Raw genomic sequence first — 5,533 nt, 5'->3', positions numbered from 1 at the left:
TTTTATTTCCCCCTCCCCCATTTTTGTGGTTGTTGTGATGCTTGATGCTCACATATTTGGGTGTGTAATGGCACCCACTTATAGTTCTGGGGATCTCAATCTTCCTTCTTCTTATAGGGATATGTGAGGTTGCATTTAGGGACTCCCCTGTATATCTAAGATAATATACCCATCTTAAAAAAATCTTAATTTAAGCACATCTTCTGCCTTATAGTCACCTTTCTGCCATAAAACTCTCTAGGGATTTTGTATGCCTACTGAGGCAGCATTATTCAGCCTGCCACAGACAATTAAGGTAATTAAGGAATGTGTTTAATCGGGGTTCACACTTAATCAATAAGTTGATGCTTGGGGGGATTAAGTGATGTTCTATGGTTCCGGTTAGATAGTAGGTAAATCAGGTGTTGAAGAGTCTAAGTTAAAAACTCTGACTTCTAGTTAAGAACTCTGCCTCAACCCTATGCTGTGACAAATGGCTCATAATCTTTTTACAAATTGTTGCAATTTTTCAAGTTTTATTCATGCATCTTATAATAATTTCCTCCCCTCTCCCCAAACTATCCATTTGGAGCCTTCTAGGAAAACAAGGAAAGAATCAAAGTTAGCACATTGGAATTTTTAACCAATGCTAATCCAGTATCATTAGGGACCTCACAAACCAAAACATAGAATAAAGTATTTCTGGGAGAAGGAGAGCTAGAGCTATCATAAAACATTACCAAAATAGTAGTCATAAGTCTGTGAAAAACATGTTCAATGAGCACCTGTTCTGTGTAGAACTCTTACAATATCAGAGAAGGTTAGAAGTAATCACCGTTGTCATTTCCAGTCAAATGATTGGCCAGTGCTCTGCACACACAGTGCTCACAGAGCACATTCTGTGCACTCCCTGACCATTGCCTTGCTAATTGTAGACAGGCCACAGTCTTTATGCCCAAGAATTCTTGCACATGTGATTCATATTTTGAGTTGAGAGAAGCATGGAGAACTGGCCCAGTGCTGATGAAGGATAAGTTGATAGGCAACATTCAGAGTCCTCAAAGTACACCCATCAAAGCCTTTACACGATCAAAACTTTCCAACTATGTGTCTCACATGCCCAGTATGAAGAGGCAACCAAAGAACATAACTCAGCTCATTAGTGATGACAGAGGAATCTAAGAACCCCCCCAACCCAAAGAAGGAAAGGAACCAATGAGTTAATGACTGATGGGGAGAAAGAAAGAATGGAAGAGAGAAGAGGAAAGACCATCCGGCAGTGAAATGAGGGCTGACTCCAAGTAGATCATCTTTCTGGAGGTCGCCTCTGTGAGAAAGTAAATGTTCTGGAATGGGACAAGAGTCAGGGAATGTTTCAGGAATTAATGTACAAGGGGGCATGGGAGGATGTACAAAACAAGAGAGAGTCTCGATTTCCTTGGAAGCTCCAGGGAGGCTGGAGCTATAGCACAGCAGGTAGGGCATTTGCCTTGCACGCGGCCAACCCAGGTTCGATTCCTCCACCCCTCTCGGAGAGCCTGGCAAGCTACCGGGAGTATCCTGTCCGCACAGCAAAGCCTGGCAAGCTACCTGTGGCGTATTCAACATGACAAAACAGTAACAATAAGTGTCACAATGGAGACATTACTGGTGCCCGCTTGAGCAAATCGATGAACAACAGGACGACAGTGCTACAGAGCTACAGCCTTAAGGAAAAGTCAAGACTCTTAAGAGAACTTGAACAACTTTTGTCTTAGACATCATGAGGTCAGTGAGCTTTGCCACCTGTACTTCAAATCAGTGACTTGTTAAGTGCTAAAAATGTCTGCTCCTCCTTCTCCACTTTGAGACCAAAACATGTTGAATGTATAAGGGTGTTTATACCTCTGCCACCCTCATGGTGTCAATTCAAAGGTGGGACTGTTAATTAGCCTTTTTCAAGGAATCTTTACTTTCTTCTGTCATCTTCTAAATTCATTTTGAAGGGGAACTTGCATGTCTAAAAAAAATGTCAGCTAATTATGTCCTTGAGAAAATTTGGGTCAAGAACAAATCTCATGAAATCTGAAAAACCACTCCTTCCTTTCCTGGTTGCACTGTTGTCCTGTTGTTCATCGATTTGCTCAAGCGGGCACCAGTAACGTCTCCATTGTGACACTTAGTGTTACTGTTTTGTCATGTTGCAGATGGCAGTAGATACTCTTCTAGATTTTCCTCTTAATCCGGACCTCTAAGATTTCAGACTGATTCTCAAGTGAAAAGATGAAAACTTTATTTTACTGGTTATGTACAGGCCCGTTCCAGCATTGAAGTAGACACAAGGGAGCAGACCATTAAATATAACCAAAAGTGTTTATTTGACAACAGTTATAGACAATGATGGAGTAACTCAGACCAGTGGCAGAGCTCATCTCAGTACTGAACTCAGCCTTCTTTGAGTAGCTATGAGTAGCTATAACTAACTCTGAGCACTGGGATTGCCTTGTTTCTCTAATGACTACTGGTCCTATATTACCACTGTATCACCATATCACTGTCATTCCATTATTCATCGATTTGCTCAAGCAGGTGCCAGCAACGTCTCCATTCATCTTAGACTTGAGATTTTAGCAGCTTCTCTTAACTCGTCCTTCCCAACTGTGCCACAATGGAGGCTCTTTCAGGGTCAGGGGAATGAGACCCATCATTGTTACTGTTTTTGCATATCAAATATGCCACGGGGAGCTTGCCAGGCTCTGTTGTGCGGGCAGGATAATCTTGGTAGCTTGCCTGGTTCTCCAAGAGGGAGAATTAGACAATAAGAAGTCACACAGCGCCTGTCCTTTCTCTTCCTCGGCCCTTCCGACGGGTGGCCGCTGTCTCCCGAAGGCACCATGGCCGCCCTCAGACCCCTCGTGAAGCCCAAGATCGTCAAGAAGAGGACCAAGAAGTTCATCAGGCACCAGTCCGACCGCTATGTCAAGATTAAGCGGAACTGGCGGAAGCCCAGAGGCATCGACAACAGGGTGCGCCGCAGGTTCAAGGGCCAGATCCTGATACCCAACATCGGTTACGGGAGCAACAAGAAGACGAAGCACATGCTACCCAGCGGCTTCCGGAAGTTCCTGGTCCACAACGTCAAGGATCTCAAGGTGCTGCTGATGTGCAACAAATCGTACTGTGCCGAGATCGCCCGCAACGTGTCCTCCAAGAACCGCAAAGCCATCGTGGAGAGGGCGGCCCAGCTGCCATCAGGGTCACCAACCCCAACGCCAGGCTGCGCAGCGAAGAGAACGAGTAGGCGGGCATGGGGCGCCTCGCATTGTTAATAAAGTGTGTAAAAGTGCAAAGAAAAAAAGAAAAGAAGTCACACAGCTGCGCATTTCCCGAAGCTTTGTTTTATAGTCTCTGGATCTTGGCCATTGATGGGGTTACATGGCGCCATGGGCAATTTGTGGGTGTGACTGCCTACCTACTGGAAAATGGGGGATGTGGGTGGAGAAGGCCCAGTCCCTATCTGAGCATGCTTGGAGATCTCAGCCCTGGGTCCCACACACCTGGGTTCCTCTGCCAGTTCCTTCAAGCGTGAGGCTTGTCGGAGCATGTGGAGAGTGGCCTTGAGCATGGCTGTGGCTGGGTTCTGGAGGTCTTCTGCTGCCTGACTGCCTGGACTCTGCTCAGGGTGGGGAGGGAAACTCAACCCACCCCCTCTGAGGGGCCCTGGTGAAGACAGCCAGGCACAGGGTCAGGAGGCTTTATAATATAAAGTTATTCATATAACTTTATTCATATATGCATATATGAATATGAATGTGTTCATTTAAATTAGGGGCTGGAGTGATAGTACAGCAGGTAGGGCGTTTGCCTTGCACACGGCCAACATGGGTTCGATTCCCAGCATCCCATATGGTCCAAGCACTGCCAGGAGTAATTCCTGAGTGCAGATGTGCCTGAGAATAGCTGGGTGTGACCCAAAAAGAAAAAAAAATTATATTATCATGGTTTTCATATCAGTTTCTAGTTTTGAGTCAAATGACAACTAACCTTATAGTGTTTTCTGGCCATAATTATATGGCCATTTTAATTTTTTTTAAAATTACATGACCTTTTAGCAGTCACATTAGAATTTTTCTGCAGATATTTCTTTTTTTTTTAGATTTTAATTTCTTTTATTGAATTGCCATGAAAAATAGTTACAAAGCTTTCAGGTTCAATTCTCAGTCACTCAATGATCAGACCCCCATCCCTTCACCAGTGCACATGTTCCACCACCAAGAACCTCAGTACACCCCCATCCCACCCACCCTCACCTGTATGGCTAATTATCTTTACTTTATTCTCTCTATACTTTGAATAAATTCAATATTTCAAAAGAAAACTCACTATTATTATTTGGAATTTTCCTCCAACAAACAAACCTACTGAAAAGGCATCATTTGATAATTTGTTTTCCATTGCTGACAATGAAGAATATATGAGCTCTTGGGTTTTTGGGTTTTGGGTTTCTGATATTTTAGCTCAGTTCACAGCCTAGATGCATTTCTATAAGAAGCCACTGGGTGCAAAACTTGGTTAGTAGACCTCTAGGATCGTAGTCTTTAAGGAGCAGAGGAGCCGTTTCATGTGCAGCTGCTCCGGATCTCGTCTGGGCAGAGAGCCTCTGAAAATATTTCTAGCAGTAAACATAACCTCCTTAGATTTTAGTCTAGCCTCTGGATCATAGAAAAAAGGATGCAATCCATTCACCAATGTTAATTGACACAACAGTTTATAGAACTGTGTTGGTGAGGATTCCGAGGCTATGTATGAATAGGCTCGATGAGAAAGAATGCTATGATCAATCAGTTAGGATGCAAAAGCCATCCAGGATGGAGCTATATGGACAGCCATAGAGTCAGCCTCACCTGAGAAGTCTATCATGAATCACGAAATCCCCGTTAATCGTACATAAGATAATAAGAATAGTACATAAGATTAGCCTTATGTAATACTCTATAATATTGTCTGGTCAAGCCTGCTCATTGCAGTGCAGTATTATATGCAGTAGTTAAGATTTAGTTGGTTTTTTTTTTTTTGCTTTTTTTGTTTGGGTCACACCCAGCGATGCACAGGGGTTACTCCTGGCTTTGCACTCAGGAATTACTCCTGGCAGTGCTCAGGGGACCATATGGGATGCTGGGATTTGAACCTGGGTTGGCCGCATGCAAGGCAAACGCCCTACCCGCTATGCTATCACTCCAGCCCCAGTAGTTAAGATTTAGAAGCAAATTGAGTTCCCATTGATGGATGAAAGAATAAAGTAATTGTGATATATAGATAGATACACACATATATACTTATATACACAATAAAATACTATTCAGTCATAAAAAAGGAAAATTTTGCTATTTGCAATAACATGAATAGATCTTCAAAACATTATGCTAAGTCAAATAAGTTAGAGAAAGATACATGGAACATATGTGATTTTACTTATATGTGTAATCTAAAAATCAATAACAACACAACAATAAAAACAATAACAAAATCAAGCTCATTTATAGAACAGGTGGGTAATTATCACAAAATGGGTGGA

At 42.9% G+C, this 5,533-nt stretch overlaps 1 pseudogene; it reads left to right on the top strand.

Moving 5' to 3' along the window:
• The first annotated feature begins 2,800 nt into the window (after positions 1-2,800).
• LOC101544009 (60S ribosomal protein L32-like) lies at positions 2,801-3,259 on the top strand (annotated as a pseudogene).
• The last annotated feature ends 2,274 nt before the right edge of the window (positions 3,260-5,533 follow it).

The sequence above is a fragment of the Sorex araneus genome, chromosome 1 (assembly GCF_027595985.1).
Source record: "Sorex araneus isolate mSorAra2 chromosome 1, mSorAra2.pri, whole genome shotgun sequence".
NCBI classification, from domain to species: Eukaryota; Metazoa; Chordata; class Mammalia; order Eulipotyphla; family Soricidae; genus Sorex; species Sorex araneus.
This window is presented reverse-complemented; position numbering and strand designations above follow the sequence as displayed.